General features: G+C 35.3%; 1 pseudogene; it reads left to right on the top strand.

Moving 5' to 3' along the window:
• The first annotated feature begins 4900 nt into the window (after positions 1 to 4900).
• LOC132376120 (nuclear pore complex protein Nup50-like) lies at positions 4901 to 7252 on the top strand (annotated as a pseudogene).
• The last annotated feature ends 15697 nt before the right edge of the window (positions 7253 to 22949 follow it).

Here is a 22949-nt window from a genome sequence, read left to right on the forward strand (position 1 = left end):
GGGTGTATAATGTTGTCCCAGAGGTCTCTGGGACTCTCCAATTCTTTTCATTCTTTTTTCTTTATTCTGCTCTGCAGTAGTTATTTCAACTCTTTTATCTTCCAGGTCACTTATCCATTCTTCTGCCTCAGTTATTCTGCTATTGATTCCTTCTAGAGAATTTTAAATTTCATTTATTGTGTTGTTCATCATTGTTTGTTTGCTCTTTAGTTCTTCTAGGTCCTTGTTAAACATTTCTTGTATTTTCTCTATTCTCTTTCCAAGATTTTGGATCATCTTTACTATCATTACTCTGAATTCTTTTTCAGGTAGACTGCCTCTTTCCTCTTCATTTGTTTGGTCTGGTGGGTTTTTACCTTGCTCCTTTATCTGCTGTGCATTTCTCTATCTTCTCATTTTGCTTAACTTACTGTGTTTGGGGTCTTCTTTCTGAAGGCTGCAGGTTAGTAGTTCCCGTTGTTTTTGGTGTCTGCCCCCAGTGGCTAAGGTTGGTTCAGTGGGTTGTGTAGGCTTCCTGATGGAGGGGACTGGTGCCTGTGTTCTAGTGGATAAGGCTGGATCTTGTCTTTCTGGTGGGCAGGACTGCGTCCGGTGGTGTGTTTTGGGGTGTCTGTGGCCTTATTATGATTTTAGGCAGCCTCTCTGCTAATGGGTGGGGATGTGTTCCTGTCTTGCTAGTTGTTTGGCATAGGGTGTTCAGCACTGTGGCTTGCTGGTCGTTGAGTGGAGCTGGGTCTTAGCGTGCAATGGAGATCTCTGGCTGAGCTTTTGCCATTTGATATTACATGGGGCTGGGAGGTCTCTGGTGGACCAATGTCCTGAACTCGGCTCTCCCACCTAAGAGGCTCAGGCCTGACACCTGCTGGAGCACCAAGACACTGTCAGCCACGTGGCTCAGAAGAAAAGGGAGAAAAAAGAAAGAAAGAAAGAAAGAAAGAATAAATAGATGAAATAAAATAGTTATTAAAATAAAAAATAAAAGAATTATTAAAAAGAAAAAAAGAAGAAAGAGAGAGCAACCAAACCAAAAAAACAAATCCACCAATGATAACAAGCGCTAAAAATTATACTAAAACAAACAAACAAACAAAAAATGGACAAACAGAACCCTAAGACAAATAGTAAAAGCAAAGCTATACAGACAAAATCACACAAAGGAGCATACACATACACACTAGCAAAAGGAGAAAAAGGAAAAAAAAAATATATATATATATATATTAAAAAAAAAAGGAAGAGAGCAACCAAATCAATAAACAAACCTACCAATGGTAATACGCTCTAAATACTAAACTAAGGTAAACATAAAACCAGAAACAAATTAGATGCAGAAAGCAAACCCCAAGTCTACAGTTGCTCCCAAAGTCCACCGCATCAATTTTGGGATGATTCATCGTCTGTTCAGGTATTCCAGAGATGCAGGTACATCAAGTTAATTGTGGGGATTTAATCTGCTGCTCCTGGAGCTACATGGAGAGATTTCCCTTTCTCTTCTTTGTTCGCACAGCTCCTGGGGTTCAGCTTTGGATTTGGTCCTGCCTCTGCGTGTAGGTCGCCTGAGGGCGTCTGTTCCTTGCTCAGACAGGAGGGGGTTAAGGTTACAGCTGATTAGGGGTCTCTGGTTCACTCAGGCCGGGGTGGGGGGAAGGGGTATGGAATGTCGGGTGAGCCTGCGGCAGCAGAGGCCAGTGTGATGTTGCAACAGCCTGAGGCGTGACATTTGCTCCCCTGGGGAAGTTGTCCCTGGATCATGGGACCCTATTTTTAGTAAATTTCTATAAACTAGGTAGCAACTGATAAGGATACCTCCTTTTAGAAGAGGTATTTACTAACTGTAATGTAATATCCTGATTTATAGAGCTGGTTCCCCTGCCTTGCAATGACATATTTAAAGTCATGCTTTTATTTTCAAGTGAAATTGAGGGAAAACTGAAAATTTGTGTCTTTGTTTAACTCCTGCTTTCAACTTTCCCAGACCTTCCCCTGAGCATTAAATATACTTTTTAATATACTAATAACATGTAACCACTGAATATTTATTTAGATGATTTTTGTTTGTTATGAACTGAATTGTGCCTATCCCCATTCGTATGTTGAAGTCCTTAACCCCCAATTTGACCGTATTTTGAGATAGGGCTTTATATGGAGGTATTTAAGATTAAATGAGGTCATTTAAATGAGGTTAAATGTGGCCCTAATTCCACAGGGATTGTGTCCTCATAAGAAGTTTTCATAAGAAGAGGAAAAGACACCAGAAATCGCTCTCTCCATGAGCACACAGAGGAAAGAACTTATGACTCTATTGCCTAGTAAAAGAGAGGGACATGGCATTGAAAAACTGGCAGTGGCCACCGATTTCATGCATGTGCTCTGATGCTCTTGTGGATCTCCAAATAACTTTGGAGACTGTTTACACATGGTTGAAGAACTACAAGAACACTGATGTGCAGCAGATCCAGACCACAGGTATTTGGTCATCACTAAAAACAGATTTACCAATGGGAATTTGCCAGTTTCTGTTTTTCAGAGCAGCTGTTTGCTTCTATGTGCTCAGTAACATTCAGTTTTGTTTACTGATTTGCCCTTTTGGATAGATCACTGTGCTAGTCACCATGAAGAATTATAAAGAAAATCAGACTTCTAGACTTCGTATTGAAGACACACGTATTTATCTGAAAATCTTCCACAAACCCCACTTGAATGAGTGTAGAAGAACAGAAAAGGTATAAACTTGTAGTCAGAATAGGAGCAAATGGCAAAGAAAAGGTCTCAGTTAAATTTTAGGTAGTGGGGGTCTGGATGAGGAATTGTGAGGCAAGGTATTGCTATTTTTTCTTTTAAATAAGATTTTAGGACTATTTACTTTTTCTCATTAAAAAGAGGGATATTATTTTGATAAGATAATTCTTTTTTTTTTTTTAAAGAAAGAAATTATGAACACAAGTCTTGCTATCCCTGGCTCTTCTGGGGAAGAGGTGGGTTAGTATTCAGGGAACTGCGGTGGTCACTGTCACAGAAGCAAAGGCACTATCCTTTGCTGTGTGAGGGGTGCCCCTGTCCCCATTCTCTTGCTATATGCAACCCTGATAATATATCTTGGCACTGGCAACACATCTCAAAGAGGCAACTGTCACAGGTTAAAATTTACAGTCACAACACGGTGGGGTGTTGCTCCAGGACCTTGCTTCAGACATATATCATGGGAGACTTACAGAGGAATACCCAGGCCCTACCTTCTCCCATCCTTTCCCCAATTTCAGAGGACTTGGTTAAAATACCTACTGTTAAGTACTGAATGCTGGTGTCCCCCCAGAATTCATGTATTGAAGCCCTAAGGAAATGTGATGGTGCTAGGAAGTGAGGTCTTTGGGAGGTAATTAGGTTTAGGTGAGGTCATGAGGATGGAGTCATCATGATGGGATTTCTGTTATAAGAAGAGGAAGATAGACCAGAGCTTCCTGTTTCTGTCATCACCTGAGGACACAGCAAGAAGGTGGCCATCTATAAGGCAGGAAGAGGGCCTTCACCAAGAACCGAATCTGTTGGCACCTTGATCTCGGACTTCCCAGGTTCCAGAACTGACCATATGGAGGAAATGTCTGAGGAAATGGTGAAATGAAAGAGATAATTTGTGAACTTGGCTGAAAGGCTATGCAATTCTTCCTGAAGTTTTTTCAAATTGTCACAAATCTAAAAAAAAAAAAATCCAATATGTTCACTCGAAAGAATTCACATATAAGTGGACCCATGCAGTTCAAACCTGTGTTGTTCAAGGGTCAACTGTATAAAGAAAACTCCAGGCTCAAAGTGGATCAACAGCAGAAAACCAGAGTGAACAGTCTATCTGGATCAATGCCAAGCTCTCAAGATAAAAAGTCAAGATGGAAGGAAAAACTCATCAGGTTTTTGGTGACCCTCAGCAGAATTCGTCCAAATGGACGCCTGAGTAACAAGAGCAAATCCACGGGTCTGTGAGCTGGAAGTCTGAAGCCTGTGAGACTTGCTGATTGGCCAGATTCTCACCAAGTGTTGCAGTTCTCATGAGGTCTTCTTTGACACTCTGAGGCACACATGTGCTGCCTTCACGCTTTCATTCATGTGAATATTTCTCTCATCAGCCTATTTCACCAAGAAGGTTTTAGAATTACTGTGGCCATTTCAGGGAATTTCTGACATGAACAAGATGCAAGTGGGAAGAAAACCTTGGGAGGAGATTCTCTGACTTGTGTGTCCAAACAAGATGTTACTTTTTTAAAAAATTGAATTATAATTGTTTTACAATATTATATTAGTTTCAAATGTACAACATAGTGATTTGATAGTTTTATAGTTTATACTCCATTTAAAGTTATAAAATATTGGCTATATTCCCCATGTACATCCTTGTATCTTATTTATTACATCCTTGTATCTTATTTATTTTATACCTAGTCTTTGTACCTCTTAATTTCCTTCCTCTACCTTACCTCTCCCTCCAACCCCTTTCCCCACTGGGAAACACTAGTTTGTTCTCAGTATCTTTGAGTCTGTTTCTTTTTTATTATATTCATTTGTTTGTTTTATTTTTTAGATTCCACATATAAGTGAAATATCAATACCCATGATATTTTTCACAGAACTAGAACAAATAATACTACCACAAATACTAGAACAAATATTAGAACAAAAAATGCAACCACAAAAGACCTCAAATAACCAAAGCAATCTTAAGGAAAAAGAACAAAACCAGAGGTATCAATCTCCCTGACTTCAGAATACACTACAAAGCCACACTAATCAAAACAGCATAGTATTGGCACAAAAACAGACACATAGATCAATGGAATGGAATAGAGATTCCAGAAATAAACCCACACACATATGGTCAATTCGTCTATGACAAAGGAGGCAAGAATATACGATGGATAAAAGACAGTCTCTAAGTGGTTTGGGGAAAACTGGACAGCTACATGTGAAAGAGGTTAGTTTTTAACTTAAGAGATCCATCCCTCAAGTTTTCCTACTTTGGTGATTAACGAGTACCAGTTTTTTAATCATAAGTTTTGATGGAATAGTTAAAGGTCCTAGTTATTGTTTAAATAAACTGTAATGCTTTTTCTCTTGTGTGTATATCTGTAAAAATAGGGTTTCTTTCATCTGACCCGTTTCCCTTGCTTGCAGAGGTTAGATAATTAGCCTTTTATTGATAATTTTATATCTATCTTAAGCTGGCTTCCTCTTGTTTCTTCTTTCCCTTTCTTTTTCCCTTCTCTTTGGAATTTTGGAAGTTAATTTGTTCATGAACATTGCTCTGTAATGATGTGTAAATTCTAGAATATCTAGTGTAGATATAAAGTTTAAACTTTCCAAAATAAAAAAAAGGGACAGAGGAAATATTAAAAAAAAAAAATTTACAGTCACAAACTCATATTTTTTGAAATGTAACTTAAACTTTCCCAAGAGTGTTTATTTCTGTTCAGGGGAAAACACTTAATAGTGCCACTTGCAGGAACACTGTTTCAAAACAGTTGCTTTCAGGGTACGTAGTTCAGTATACAAAAATACCTTTTTTTCCAGGTGATTTTCCCTTATCTAGGGCTTTCAAGGGGAAGCGAACCCTGGGTACCACCAGTGTGCAGGAATCTTGGTTATATCTCCCTACAAACAAGACCCTCCTCTTAGCTCCTTCTAGGAATGTCGATCCGCTACGTCTTGACTATGTCTTTCATCCTTTCCCTGAACTATCTCGCTCCTCAGTATAGGTTGCCAGATTTAGTAACTAAAAAATATAAAATGCCCCCGTAGTTACAAGATGGCAGCCCAGAGCTTGGCACTATTACACTGTTACACTGAAGTGGGAGATGGTCTCCTCCTCACTCTGAACATAGCAATGAGGCCCCTGGGAAAAGCAGTGTTTGAGACTCTGGGCTTAATAACCATGAAGTTTTCGGAATAGCATGAGCCCTAGAAATTCACTGGGAGCAACCAAGCGCTCTTCCAGGAGACCAGCATCTACCTCAGACTCGAGCTCCTCTATCGTGACCTTGGACCTGCCAAAAGAATCACAGAGAAGGAATAAATGGAAATTGGGATCAAGATGACAAAACAGAAGATGTGGGAGCATTCTCTGTGGTCAGTGAGGAAGTCTTGAGGAATAGTCATTAAAAGAAGCAAAGTGTAGGAAGGTTAAATTTCAATCTGATAGCGAAGGGGCTTTTAAATGTTTCAACGGTGTGGTTATACTTTCTGGAGGAGGACAGTTTTCTGGATTTGGTAAAGGCACTGGAGTTCAGCCTTCACAAGGACTGTCAAATGGAAAGAGCAGTAATTAGTGCCCCTTCCCTCAATAGTCCAAAGACTGGGACGTGGACCAAGGCAGCCTTTGATTCTATTACTTCAAAAGGTTAGAAAAAGAGTTCAAATCCCAAAACTAGTGGCCCTTTTCCTGTCTTTATTGGGATAAAGCATACCAATGGAATGCTAGTAACAAGAAGTCAGCTGTGTTAAACTTTTTCTTCATGATTGGATAGTGAAGCATGTGACACAAACCCGCTCTGACCTGGCACCTATCTTTAAAGACTGTAAGAAATATTTAGCAAACATTAAACATGGGAACAGTGGCAGTAATAATTATCAAAATGGAACTAACAAAATGTTGGTTGAAACACAGTCTCTTTCCCTATTTGGTTCAAACAAATTACAACAAGAATCATCATTTTTGTTTCATGACAGCAAAACGAAAGCTACATCTGAAAAGAAAGTGAAGTCTGTGTCTGAAAAGACAATGGACCCATTGCTAGGAGCAACAGACGCTTTTGCAAGAAAATTGATGCCTCTGTTTTAGGCTTGTTAAGCTTTGGCCCCCTGACTGGATTTTTATTTTCCCTTGGCAGACCAGGTTTTGGGCAAAAATATTACACAAAGTAAACCAGTTTCTTCACCATTTTTCACTACAACATTGGTGAGCCAAGCAGAAAATGGCAGAAATGAATGCAAAGGTAGAGATAAAGGAAGAGATGATGAACCACCCAAAATAGTAATTACTCAAGTAAAAGGAGATGCTTTTTACTCCAAAGATGATAAACTATTCTATAAGAAAATGAATTTAAAGAGAAGGGTATAGGTACCCTGCATTAAAAGCTATAGTAAATCAGAAGCACAGCATTTACTGCAGGCAGACACCAATTCAGAAAATATATTGCTGAATGTTTTGATCCCACCTATAACTGCTCTAAAAAATGAAATTTACTTTAAAGGTGGAGGGAGTCTGTGAGAATATATGATGTCACATTAATATTTAATATTCAAAATATGCTGCACCTCTGTGTTACTTCATAGTCTCTCCAGGTGTACCTAGGAGTCCTCAAGGTTGTCTCACAGGTGTCAGTAAATAGTGTATTCATGGTCACTGACTCAGGCTGCCTATGTGAGGTCCACTGTGCTAACAATCTGAGAAACATGCCCTTTACCATCAGCACAGCTGCTAGAGCCCCTGAAAGGAATGCTGCACTGCAGGGGTAGGTGCTCTGTGGACCTTCTTGTCTATGTTTCCAGCAAAACAGACTGGTGTTCCATAGTGGTTGCCTTGACTGGTCTAGCCAGGCTGTTATGAGGAGGGTAGGATGAGGACCCATCCCCTTTATTTTTTTCTTCCTTTCACTTTCTCATTGGAATTGAAAAGTCCAATAACTGAAATAAAAAATTAAAATCATTAGAGGCATTCAACGGCAGATTTGAACAGGCAGCTTAAAGGAGGTAGGGAACAGAGACATATTAGAAGAAAGTTTTTGTATACTACTAAAATTAAGTTAGTATTAACCTGAATAGGTTGTTATAAATTAAGCTGATGATGATGATAATTCCCAATGGAACCACTAAAAGGAAAAAAAAAAAAACTAAAAATTATATAGTAAAGGAGCAACAAGAGAATTAAAACGGTAAACAAGAAAATAGCCATTTAACACAAAAGAAGACAAAAATGGAGGAAAGGAGGAACAAAAGGACATGAGATATATAGAAAATAAAGAGCAAAATGACAGGCATAAATCTTATCTGTAATTTAGTTAAAGTAAATTTATTAAACTCCCCAGTTAAAAGGCAGAGGAGATTGGCAGAATTAGTAAAACAAACAAACAAACAACTGAGTCCCCAAATAGATGAAAGAAAAACTGACAGAATTAAAGGGAAATATAGATATATCAACAATAATAGAAGATTATTATTATACCTCATAAAAATGTATGGAACAACTAGAAAGATGATCGACAAGGAAATAGAAGACTTGATTGATACTATAAACCAGCTAGACCTAACAGACATCTATAGAACACTCTACTGAAGAACAGTTGATTATACATTCTTCTCTAGTGCATATGGAGCATTCTGCAGTATAGATCATATCAAGGCCATAAAAAAGCCTCAAAAACTTAATAGGATATAAATCTTACAATGTATGTTCCCCAACCACAATGGACTAAAATTAGAAATCAATAACAGAAGGATATTTTGGAAATTCATAAACATGTGGAAATTAAACAATGCATTCCTATATAACTAATAAGTGAAGGAAGAAATCAGAGATACTAGAAAATTATTTGAGATGAATAAAAATGAAAAGAAAACATATCAAAACTTATGGGATTTAACAATAGCAAAAGGGAAATTTATAGATGTACATGCTTACAATAAAAAAAACCCCATAAATCCATTACCTAATCTTCCTTCTTAAGAAACTGGGAAAGACAATCAAACTAACCAAAAGAAAGAAATAATACAGATTTGAGTGAAAAAGTCAATTAAATAGAAAAGAGAAGGTATAGAGAAAATTAATGAAACTTCCAAAAAATAGGGGACAGGGAACCATTCCTAACTAACTATTTTAGGCCAGTGTTTTCCCGATAGGAAAACCAGACCAGGATATCACAAGAAAAGAAAACTATAGGCCAATACACCATATGAATATGAACCCCAAAATCCTCAATAAAATACTGGCAAATCAAAACAAGCAGTATATGAAAAGGATTAAACACCAAGACCAAGGGGGATTTATGCCAAGAATGCAAGTTTGGTTCAACAAGTGAAAATCAATGAATGTAATACATCATATTAGTAGAATAAAGTAAAAATACATACATACATACATACACCAAACGAACCACCTGATCATCTTAAGAGAGGCAGAAAAGAATCTGAAAAAATCCAAACTTCCTCAACCTGATAAATGACATACATGAAAAATCCATGGCTAATATAGTATATAATAGTGAAACACTGAAGACTTTCCTCCTAAAATCAGGAATAAGACAAACATGCCAGCAATTTTCACTTCTATTCAACATTGTACTACTGGATCTGGCCAAGACAATTAAGCACGAAAAAGAAATAAAACGCATCCAGATTAGAAAGGAAGATGTAAAAACTCTTCTATTTTCAGATTATATGGTCTTTCATGTAAAAAATCCTTTAAAGTCCATAAAAAAACTATTAAAGCTAAAAAACAAGTGTAGTTTGGTTGCGGGATACAAGATCAATATAAACATTGGTTGTATTTCTATATACTAGAATTAATAATTCTAAAATGAAATTGAGAAAACAACTCCATTTACATTAACATTAAAAATACTTAAGAATAAATTTAACAAAAAATGTACAAGATTTATAGACTAAAAACTACAAAACGTTGTTGAAAGAAATGAAAGAAAACCTAAATAGGTGGAAAGACATCCTGTGTTCATGGATTAGAAGACAATATTGTTAAGATAGCAGTAATCCCCAAATTAATCTACACATTCATCACAATATCTATTAAAATTCCAACTTCCTTTTTTACGGAAATGGAAAAGATGATCTTAAAATTTATGTGGAATTGCAAGTGTCCCAAAATAACCAAAAAATCCTGAAAAAGAAGAAAAAATTGGAGAGCTCATACTTCCTGATTTCAAAACTTACTATAAAGATACATAAGTCAAGATTCTGTGGTACTCAAAGATATGCATATAGATTAATAGAATAGAATTGAGAATCCAGATATCAACATTTATAGTCAATTTATTTTTGACAAGGTTGCCAAGACAATTCAATGAAGAAGAGTGCTCTTTTCAACAAATGGTGTTGAGAGAACTGGATATCAACATGCAAAAAAAAAGAATTTTTACCTCTATTTTTACCATGTAATATAATTTACACAAAATTGATTAAGGACCTAATGTAAGCACTAAAACTATAAAACTCATAGAAAAAATCACTCATGTAAATTTTCACAACCTTGGATTAGGTAATGATTTCTTATTTATAACACAAAAAGTACACAACACCAAAGAAAAAGTAGATAAAGTGGACAAAATTAAAATTCAAAATTTTGTGTTTTAAAGGGTAGCATCAAGAAAGTGAAAAGACAACTAGAGACTAAGAGAAATATCTGCAAATCACTTATTTGATAAGAGTCTAGTATCCAGAATATGTAAAGAGCTCTCACAACTCAACAATAAAAATACAAATATCTCAATTTAAAAATGAGTAAAGTATCTGAAAACTTTTCTTTAAAGAAGATGAACAAATGGCCAATAAGCACATGAAAAGATGATCAATATCATCAGCAAATCAAAACCACAATGATATACTACTTCCAACCCCCTCAGGTAGTTATAATAAAAAAAGTGGATGATAAAAAGTGCTGGCAAGGTTGTGGAGAAAATGGAACCATCATACATTGCTTGTGGGAATGCAAAAATGTGCAACTACTGTGGAAAACTTGGGCAGTTCCTCAAAAAGTTAAATATAGAGTTACAGTATTACACAGTAATTGCACTCCTTGGTATGTACACAGAGAGAAATAAAAACACACAAACACTTTACACAAAGACTTGTATACAAATATTAATGGCAGCAGTCTTCATAATGGCCAAAATGTAGAAACAAACCAAATGTCTACCAACCGATGAATGGATAAATAATAGCAGTATGTCCATACAATGCAATATTATTCTACCGGAAAAAGGAATAAAGTTCTGGTAAATGTTGCAACATGGATGAAACTTGAAAACATGCTTTGTGCAAGAAGCCTGACAAAAAAGGCCACAGTTATATGGTTCTATTTATGTGACAAGTCTAGAAAAGGAAAATCAGACAGAAAGTAGATTAGTGGTTGCCAGAGATTGGGGATTAGGAGGGGAATGGAAGTGACTGCAAACACCTACAAGTTTTTGTTTGTTTGCTTGTTGGTTTTTTTTTTCTGAGTGATTGTAAATATTCTGAAATTAGATAGTTGTATTGGCTGCACAACCTCTTGAATGTAGGAAAAACCACTGAGTTGTATATCTTAAATTGGTGAATTTCATGGTATGTAAATTATATCTCAATGAAAAAAACTGCAGGAGGGAGTGGTTAAGAATCCGCCTGCCAATGCAGGGGACGGGGGTTCGAGCCCTGGTCGGGGAAGATCCCACATGCCACGGAGCAACTAAGCCCGTGCACCACAACTACTGAGCCTGCGCTCTAGAGCCCGTGAGCCACAACTACTGAAGCCTGTGCGCCTAGAGTCCGTGCTCCGCAACAAGAGAAGCCGCCGCAATGAGAAGACTGCGCACCGCAACGAAGAGTGCCCCTGCTCACCGCAACCAGAGAAAGCCCACGTGCAGCAACGAAGACCCAACACAGCCAAAAATAAATAAAATAAAATAATTAAAAGAAAAAAAAAACTGAAGGAGGACTTCAGTCACAAACAAAAGTCTTTATCACATTAATTCAGGCAAGTAAATGCATGGGACTTTGACAGACTCACATACCAATTTATACTCAGCTTGAAATTACACATATTTATAAATTTATTTTGATACAGAGTACAAGACACATAACATTTTACAATTTCTCCCTGCTGTCTCTTCAGGGGGCATAAAAAGTTCTGATTGTCCTATGCTACGTGTCCCATTCAAGGAAAAGCCTCATTCTGTGTTGGTTACCACTGATGTAATCGTTCTGAAGCTTGTTGGTGGGGGGCCTGAGTGCATTCTTGCTGGCCTTGGTCCAGCATAGTTTCCCATGGCCTTCCACAGCTCAGTTCTTAATTTGGGGAACCTTGCATATCTCTTAGCTTCTCAACAAAAGTCCCGTCACGTCTTGTGGTATTTCTGCAATATAGAAGCCACCGAAAGACAAGATTTGGCTAACTTCTCGGGACAAAGGAAGAAAAATACCTACAGCAGATAGAAGAAGACACTCAACAAATTATCTGTCCATATAAGCAGAGGGGAAAAAAAATGCCTGGAATGATTTATACCAAAATGTGTTGAGTGGTTATCTTTGGATAGTGGGAATAATAATGGTTTTAAATTCCTTCCCTGTACTTTTTGTAGCAAAAATATATTCTTTAGTACTTTAAAAAACCCTACTTAGAGAATTCAAGTTACCCAGCAAAGTAGACTAACGACCAATTGCAGCTAAATATAGCAAATAAATGCCAAATAATTTGCAAAGTAATAGGAAATGTGATCCAGTTGATAATGTGCAATAATAGAGCAGACGTCACCTGAAAAACATTTCCTTTATTACTTTCAAATGGGAACTTGCAGAGGAAAATAGCTTCTCATTTCTACCTTCTATTTTGGCTCAGTAGCAAAAGGTAATCAGAACACATAGGGATGGATCCTTTAAAGCTATGATTTCCTTAGATATTCATCAATAAATATTTATAATATTTATTTCAGTTAAGGTCATGGGCTTCGGAGCCAGACTGCTTGGTCTTCAATCTCAAATCTGCAATTTACTAGCTGTGTTACCATGGGCAGGTTAAGTTTGCTCTCATTCATATGTAACAATGGCTCTTCCTCTTCTAGGTATGTTTGTGTGATCATATAGAGAGCACTTAGTACCATGCCAGGCATTTAATAAACATAAATTTAATAAATGCTGCCATAGACATTTAGCTTAAGCAACCCCATAGACACAGTTTATTAATAGAAGTAAATTTGGCCTTTGGTATAGTGTATATCCTATAAGCATTTAAAAATTCAAAAGCAAAGACTGTATGGTACATAAGTTGATTTTAGAAAACACTCCTAATATTAAGACTCTCAATTTAGCTGTAAAGTCACTTCCAACACGAGACATCAGTGGTTATTGAGCTTGAACAATTAGAGAGCTGCTTTTGTAAACTCTAATCTGAATTGTGGCTTTGAAATGCTAACGATCAAATTTAGTTCTAATGATTCTAATGATTAAAATAAGTGTGCTTTAGAGAAACAGAACCCAGTGTAGGCTCTTAGAACAAAATATTAACAATTGTGTTAGTGGTCATAGATGTGCCTGCCATCTGCGGTTAAGTGTTTTGATTAAGTCTATAATCTGAAAATGTGTTGTTTTACTCAGCTTGAGGCTTGTAGAGGAAGGAGTCCTATTCTATTCTGACTGCACGATGCCATTTGGTGGGGATGCATGCACCCTGTTTACTCCCAGAATCATTAGACCACGGGAAAGTTTGCCAAGTTCCATCTATGCATGTGTAGCTTGAGGTCAGATCTGTTTTTCCTTAAAGTTCAATTTCCTTATAAAGACAACCCTGGCCTCCAGACATCCCCATGCAGTTTTCTTTGGGAAAAAATAAAATTAAAAAAAAAATCTAGCACATTCTGCAGTTCACGTGGGCTTCATTTCCATTGTTCTATTTTTTTTTTTTTTTGAGTTGTTCACATTGCAGAAGAAACACGTTAATATCCTTTCAAATGAGCAGAGACCATTTTAAATAGATTAATAAATAGTGACTTTATAGATAGATATCAGGATTCAAGGATATGAAAATTAATGCTAATTTATTTTCATTTTTGAACGAGCAAGATTTGTTCCCGGAAACACATAATTTAGATAAAACAAGCAGAAATTGGAGATTGTATTTATGCATATTTAAGGCTAAATGAAAACATTCTGGATATAATGAGGAATGAATTATTATTCTCTAATACAAAGGTGGTCTATTTTGAAAATTAATGTGAATTCTGCTGAAACTTAACGCACCAAAAATGTTTTCCTACTTTGTTAGGAATAAAATGGATTATTATTTTCTTCAAGGGACAGAATGAGGTTTTGCAGGGGACAACATTGTTATTAAATCTCAGGGACAACATGATATGCTGAATTTTGATTGGAACAAAATATTGGCTGTTCTTTTAGTGGTCATGGATGCACCTGATATAAGTGGTTAAACATTCTGATTAAGTCTATCGTCTGAAAATTTATCACTTTACTTGATATTTTATGTAAAAACCAAGACACTCTCAATGTGCAAAATTTTCTCTCCCTCTGCAATAAGCCAGGTCTTTTAACTCATACTTAGATATTCAACACGCTTATAACCAATTTTCCACTTTCAATTTATCTTTCTTTTAATACCAACATCAAATTAATCATTGTAGGTGGTGTCTCTCTGTTCCATAAAAATTATTCTCTATGGCTTTGAGGTAAAGTGCACACTCTTTAAATCGAAATACCCAGCTCTTTAAAACGTGGCTCAATCTGGCTTTTTAGCTTATTCTTCTAAAATTTTCCTTTATGGACCCTCACTTCATTTCAGTCAAACTGTCCTAGTTGGCCTCTCATAAATTTGTTCATGCTTTCGTTTCTCTAAGCCAGCAGGGTGTTTGGAGCCCATGAATCAGAATCCCAAGGAGTGTTTGTATGGAGCAGATGCTTATTAAAAATGCAGATTTCTTGGTCACACTCCAGATCTATTGAATCAGAATATCTGGGTGCAAGGCCCCCAGATCTGCATTTTGACAAGCATCTAGATGATTCTGATTCACATGAAGCATTTGTCTTCATCTTTCCAGCCATCCTAAAGTAAGTATCATTTTCCTAGTATGTCGACCTATTGGGATTCTTGTATGTAATCATGAGTTCTTCAGAACTCTGTTCAAATCTCACCTCCTTCAAAAAGCCTTTTCCAATTCCCCAAGGAAGATGTTTTTTATTTTCTTTACCTTCCTGTTGCTTATTGTTAAGACTCCTCTTATAAGACTTATATGCTATGTGTCTGGTCCTGGAACAACACTGAAAAAGGCATAAGAGCAGAAGATTTGAACTGTTTTTTCTCGATCCACATATAAGAAATATATTTTACATCCAGACATAACACACACACACACACACCCCCCACACACACATCGAAGTTGAAACAAATTTCACAAAACAATATTTATCCTTATTGCATTAAATGCCATTTAGTTATTCCCATTTTGTATTATATTGTATTGTACTCTATTATATTCTATCTATTTCATTATGAAATACTTACAGAGACATACTTAAAAATATCATGGCTCACCCATAGGCCACAATAAATGTTTTGAAAAATACAGATATAAAGGGCTAGTTTGCACCCAGCAGAACATGTTGTAATGTTTTCCCAAGGGTTTAATTCCTTGAGAAATCATTAGGCAGATTATTTTGAAACGATTAGATTATGGATTGGCAGAAATTAATATTCAAATGCAATGAGTTTAACTAGCTACATGATAATTTTGATTTGAGCTAGTTTCTGACAGTAATACTTGCCTGATCAAATAATTTTAAAAGGCTAGAGTAGTTTGAATTCATCAATAAAAAGATCATATTAAAAGACATAAAAATAGTTGGATTTCTCTGAAGACTCAGGTATTGCATCTGTCTCTTAGAGTCAGTTTTTCCCTTACATTTTCAAAAATAATCCCCTGTCCCTAATTAAACCTCAACAGTTTATGTGACAGAATCTGAGCATATCTATTAAGGATGATGAGCTGCCTTGAGGATTGTAGCAGGTAGACTTGGTCATTTTATAATCCATAACCTAGCACAATGCTATTCATACACTAAATTATCAATACATATTTATGAATAAATAAATAACTTAATGAAGAAACTATGGATTAATATCTGAATTTCCATTGGCTGAATTCATAAAGTTATATTTTACTTAAGCCATTGCAACCCACTCTAGATTTAAAATTTTTACTTAGAAATAATTTAATTTTACTACTTGAGTAGTATTCCATTTCAAATGGACATTACCCTCTTCCATTATTATTTGGTTAGGTGTTTAGCGCATTGCAATTTCATAGTATTAAAAAATTGCTTTATTGTGGTATATTCACATTAATAATGAAAAACATACCTATTCCCTAAATGGAAAATTGTGTGACTCTGACAAGTTGAATATTCTGTTATACTTAATGCAAAGTAGTTGACTTAATTTATATCTATGCATATATATGTGCATATATAAATATATGTGTATATATATAGATTTTATATGTATGTGCATGTTCTTTTACTACAATTCAGACATGTAGAGGAAAATGTGTTACATTATTTGGATAAAGCTGATCACTGCTTCACAAATCCTCACAAACTTTTTAGCTGGAGAAAGAAGGAACTCATACATTCTGGTTTTTAAACCTAATCTGAGCTGATATTTTCAATAGTCACTTTGGTAATATTTTGTCTCTTAACATCATCGTCATTCCTCTACCTCTTCCTTTAGATAGTTTTGGGTATAAGTGAACAAGGGAACCTTAGTGGTAGAGAGGGAGATGGTAGTGGTCTTTTGTCTTTGAGCTAGTCCTTAGATATGTACTGTCTGGGGTCCACTGGTTTCTGGAATGATAACTTTGTATTATCTCTAATGTTTAATTGCTTGCAAAATCTAAAGCAAACATGACAAAAGACTCAGATCTGATAAAGTTCACTGGTGGTCACATGGTTGTTACTTTTTCTTTATATGTCTCTGTGTTTTTGACCTATCTGATAAAAAAATTTAAAAACAACATGCAAGTCATCTGAAGTTAATTGTTCACTCTAATAGTAATTTGGGTTAAGATAGTTTGGCAAAGAAAGTGCAAAACAAGAAAGTAAAATTACAGGCTAAAGCAAAATTCAGGAATTTTGTTTATTCATACTTTGCCCCAATTATCTGAAATAATAGAATCATGATTTTTCATGTGTTTTCTGCTGACTGTCCTTACACTTTAACTTATTCCGAATTCAGTATCCTTTTTATCTGTGGTAACTAACCAGTGATAAAATATAAAATAAGACAAAGCCAGTCAAACTTGAATTCACAAGATGCCAAATATTGGAATGGAAATTTCACTAAATCAGCCAGCAATTTCAAAAGATCTAAATTTTTGACACGGTGTAGTCAAGGAGCCACAGAGCTAGCTGAATTTTGCAATATTTATCTAAATATTTTTATATGTTACTCATGCAAAAATTTACCCAAGCTCCCCAGAACTTAAAACTGTGTAGTTTCATGGAAAATTTAATCAAAATAATGGGGTGCAAATAAATCAAAATCTATTTTATGTCTTACACTCTCAAATCATCAAATTTATTCACATCCTGTAACATTTAAACACTGAGTGTTATTAAACCAATCACGTAAGATGCTTGGCTGAAAGAAGAGGGGCCAACTAAACGTTCATCATGAATTTGAGGTCCCTCATTAAATTGTGCCACCAAAATTTAATCCCATGTAAACTTAATTATCTAATGCTTATTTTCCTTTTTTTATTAGTTTGGTAGTTTCCAGCCGAGGTGTTATGAAATCTAGCAATAAAACAAAGGAAACCCATATTAACTATTCATAATGTAGCTATGAAAGCGACTGAAAATGATTAGTTACATAGTAAACTTTATATTTTCTTTATTTTGGGGTTAGCTCTGTAAAAACTTTATGAAATATGTACACTGATACAACCAAAAATAGAAGTAGGAATGCTGGGAGGCTGAATCGTTTTTATTTATTTTATTAAAAAAAGTTAATTGCCACACTATGTATGAAAAACCCAGGAGATAATGTATTGAGGAGAAAATAAAGACATCTGGAGAAGCCAGGCAAAATTATAGAAATGCTCGCATAGCCATTAACTTATAAAATCATGGTTGTAACCACCTCGAGAGCATATTGCCAAATTCAAAAAGGAGTATTTTTAGATTTTTAAAAAATAAGCTATGGATGTCGCAGCACATTATACTGTGAAAACAACATACATAAAAATCTATTTTAAATGCTTGTGAATAGAAAGGATGCTTAAATATAAGAGAATATTTTTAGGATAGAAGAAAAGTTATGTTAAAATTGGATGAAATTTATAAAGTCTTAGATAATTTTTGGTAGTACTTTAACCATGTAGTCAACAGGCTAGACTAGGTGTTAACGTATCTTATGCTTCATACATTTTCTTCTTCTTCATGCTCATTCACTGACCATGTTTTAAAATATAAATACTAAATAGCAGTTTGTGGGCTGTCTGCTATTTGATTATTTGAACTCTTTAAAGAGAACTGGATCACTGGTAATATGACAACAATCCTTCTTTCTGTAAAACTAGAGTCATTTTGATTCCCTAGGTTTCCTTTTCCCATCCCTAAATGAAGAGTTGAAATACATTATCTCTGAGTCCCTTCAAATGTTCAGTTTCCATGACAATCTGTGAACAGAACGAAAGTTCCCAGAATTTCACTGTGCAAATGACAGAGAAAGGGAGATGGGAAAGTACAAAAAAGACCAAGTAACTTCCTTTCTAACAACTCATGTACCATCCAGCTCATGAAGCAGCAGATAATAGAGACAACCACATTTCCAGTTGGGGGAAAAGATACTGTGCCAGAAAACACTAAGAATGGATTTTTCTGCTTTTAAAATAGTCCAAACATAGGTTAAGGCACAGGGGTGCTTGATAAGCATCCGGGTGAGCCTCTCAGCATCCTGGTTTTGCCTGATGAAGGGATATTATTTATTAACTCCTTCCAAAGTCTCCTTTGTTGAGTAAGTAGAGTTGCGTACATATTGTCAGACATACAAATCAGATGTCTACTCTCACTAAAGTCAAATAAAAAACCTAGTAGAGTGCTTCCACTTTCACCTCAGAGATATACAGAGCTGGAAAGAGCATCGTTTCTATCCTAACAAAATGAAAACCTAGGCGAACTACAAATTAATGACTTTTCTTGCACTCACCAGAGAAATAAAGTTGCAGGTTAGGCAGCTTACCTGAAATTTGTAGAGAGGCACCTGTAACGAGAAACAAGATCCATGCATTTGCTTGCCTCAGATAGAATGCGATCTAATTTGGTAGAAAGATTAAGGTAGAATTTTTTAATGAACTGCTGAAGACTGAGTTTAGGCTAATGTGAGAGCACTAACAAAAAGAAAGTTTGAGTAGTTGTATTAATTTCATACAAAGTAGACTTTAGAACAATAAAGATTATCATGGATAAGTAGGATACGTTATGATACAGGAATCAATTCTCAAAGAAGGCGTGGCAATCCTAAATGTGTATATTAAAATCTCCTATTATAGTTGTGTTTCTGTCTATCCTGCAAACTCATGTAGTTTTTTCCTTATGAAATTTCTTTACTATTGGATGCATAAATATCAGTAATTAAATCTCTGTTGTAAATTGTAGCTGCTAGCACTAGAAAATATCCTTCTTTGCCTTTTTTAATGTTCTGATTGCTATCTCAACAGATTCTAAAATTTCCAACTTTGCTTTCTTTTTATTTTTATGGTGGTATATATTTGTTCATCCTGTCATTTTTTTTTTAAACCTGAGTCTAAATATTTATTTATTTATTTATTTTTGGCTGTGTTGGGTCTTCGTTTCTGTGCGAGGGCTTTCTCTAGTTGTGGCGAACGGGGGGCCACTCTTCATCGCGGTGCGCGGGCCTCTCTCTTGTTGCAGAGCACAGGTTCCAGACACGCAGGCTCAGCAGTTGTGGCTTACGGGCCTAGTTGCTCTGCGGCATGTGGGATCTTCCCAGACCAGGGCTCGAACCCGTGTGCCCTGCATTGGCAGGCAGATTCTCAACCACTGCGCCACCAGGGAAGCCCCCATCCTGTCATTTTAATCATTATGAATTTCTTGGTTGTAGGTACATCTCTACTAAATAGCATATCTTTGGATTTTGCTTTGTTGACAAATTTGAACATCCTTTTCTTTTGATAGCTATGTTTTGCCAATTTATGTTTGCTGACAAAATTAATGTGTTTGGCTTTAGTTCTGCAATGTTGTGTTTCATTATTTTATATGATGAATATAAATATACTATATTTATATGATTATATATTCATATATATACATTTACATGTTTATATAAATATACTTTTAAATGTAATTTCATATATTTGTTCTTACTTTTTGTTTTATCAAATATTTAGAAAGTTTTGTTTTCTTGTCTTAATAACTCCCTGTATATTAATTCTTTTATACAGTAATCTTCATACCCACCCTCTTTTTACAGACCATTAATCTGTTCCCCCCACGCAGGAGAAAAATGAACTAGTACTATCTTCTACTCTTCTCCATCTCCAGTGGTCTAATCTCAAGCAACATACTTGAAATCACTGAGTTTGTTCTACATTTTATATACACTCCCAATTATTACAACATTGTTGTAGTTGCACTGTTTCTACCTTGTCAGAGAATATAACTATCATATACTATTCCACCTCCCTGAAAATCATTATCTAGTCTTTGTTCTACAGGTAAATGTAGATTCTATGGCCATAACCAGTCCTTTATGCCAGTGCATTTCTGGTCATTTTTGTTTTTTGAAGCTTATTCTCAAGTAGATTATTATTCTCAAGTAGATTATTTGAAGCTTATTCTCAAGTAGATTCAGCAATAATATTTCCTATGTTATTTCATTTTCCTCGTGGTTTGTCTATTTATACAAGAAGATCAATTTGATCTGAAAAGAATTCTTTATTGATAATTTTTTTCTTAAAATCTTACACGTTACTCCATTGCATTCTAGTATAAAACACTGATCTGGAAAGGCCTGCAATCTATTTATTTATTTATTTTTTCATTTTAAGTGACTTGGTCTTTGTGCCTGGATTCTCCAAATATTCTTTCCTTTAGTTTTCAGGTCAATAGTTTTATTAAAATATATTGCAACATTGGCTGTTCTGGGTCAATTCCCCCCAGTAGGTGGCATAACCTTTTAAATATAGTTTCAAGCTCTTTTATAAAGTTTAGGAATTCTTTTCTGAAATTGTAATGCTTAGTATTTATTCTGTACTAATGCTTTGATATTCACTTTCAGTGACTCCTGGTGTACTTATATTAGATCTTCTTTACATGTCCTCTATCTAGCACTTTCTCTCAAATCCTTTCCATCTCTTTCATTACTTGTTTTAAAATTTTATTTCTATATTCTCTTTATCTTTTACATTAGTTGTTATTTTAATATGCTTTAGTGTTCTTTCTAATTTGGTCTTCAAATCTATAGTTATTTTTTTCTTTTAATTCTTTTATTTTCTTCCTTTTCAGTTCATCTTACATTCTCACTTATGGGTTTTTATAATTCTGGTTTGTGTCGATCTTTTATTGCTTCTAGCATTTCTTAATTTCTTTTAGCTTGATTTGAAATTTTTGGTTAAATTATGTATTTGTTGCATGGGCATACCTTTCTAATGTACACTTATTTTATCGATTCATTATTTTCTTTTCCTACAATAAATTTTTAAGTGATTCAACTAAGTTCATTCCTACTACTTATATTTAATTGGTTTTTTAAACTGAACTCTTAGGAAGAGATGGTGGATGAGGACAGCCCAGTTTCAAGACTTAGAGCTTCCCCTTCCATTGTTATAAATAAGTTCACAAATATGGCCTCATACTGAGACCTCTTACCTTTATCTGGGCTTTCTCTGTCCTTTCTTCCTGGTGTTTTTTTCTTGCTCAGTTTGGATTATATCTTCAGCAGTTTCTACCCAATGCAGGATTGTTTTTCTAGAATGGAGTTTCAATTGGTTAAGTTTCAGAGTTCATAAGGGGCCAACCAACCAATTTAACACCATCTGAACTTCCATGGGTGCCTTGTTCTTACCTGTGAATTTGAGCCTGCAGAAGTCCACATTTGTTTCAGCCACTAGCCTCAAATTGGCCTGCTGATTTTGGAGTTCTCCAGCTCTTAGAGCCCCCAGAATGTCTAGTCCTCCTTCACTTCCTTCTACATAGTTAATATAGGAAATAGTCTTCTTGTTATCTTTCTTTTGTCCTCACCCACTTGCACATTAAAGTTACTGGGAATTCTTAGTTTTTCTGTAGATATTGTCTGTGTATTTTATGTTTTATTATCCTAATTGTTTTACATTTTGTGAGGGGAGATTTGAGGCAATTACAAAACTATACCACCATCACCATCTTTCTCACAATCACCTTCAGTACTTGTAAAACAGAATAAACTAGTAAAGAAAAACCTACAAAAAAGCAAATGAAATGCCTATTACTTTAACCTTAAGAGTACAAAGTACAAACAAAGGCCCCCTCTTCAGTTCAGTATAAAAGATCTCAAATACTATGATCACAATTTCATATGATCTGAGAGTAGGATTCTAGAGAAGAAATTTAAATTAAAGGGAAAGAAAGCTCTGAAACGTTCTTATGCTCTCAGTGATACAATTCACTTTCTGCATTGTTGGAAAGTGATCTCGATTGTTATTTTTCCCTGGAGCCATGTTGTCCTATACAGTAGCTACTACCTGCAGGCAGCTACTGAGCACTTGAACCATGTCTAGCATCACATATAGAAGTGATAGTATTCTTGATATACTGGATTAAATTAAAATATTATAAAATTCATTTCAATTATTTCCTTTTACTTTTTTATTTATTTAAAAATTTTTTAATTTTATATTGAAGTATAGTTGATTAACAATGTTGTGTTTGTTTCAGGTGTACAGCAAAGTGATTCAGTTATACATACACTTGCATCTATTCTTTTTCAAATTCTTTTCCCATTTAGGTTATTACAGAGTACTGAGCAGAGTTCCCTGTGTTATACAGTAGGTCCTTGTTGGTTATCTACTTTAAATAGAGCGGTGTGTACATGTCAATTCCAAACAAAATTCAGAATTATATATGTGGCTTGCATTTGTGGCTCACATTATCTTTTCATTGGTTAGTACTGCTCTGGAGCATGAGAATCTGCATTTTCC

The sequence above is a fragment of the Balaenoptera ricei genome, chromosome 12, assembly GCF_028023285.1.
Source record: "Balaenoptera ricei isolate mBalRic1 chromosome 12, mBalRic1.hap2, whole genome shotgun sequence".
In the NCBI taxonomy this organism is placed as follows: Eukaryota; Metazoa; Chordata; class Mammalia; order Artiodactyla; family Balaenopteridae; genus Balaenoptera; species Balaenoptera ricei.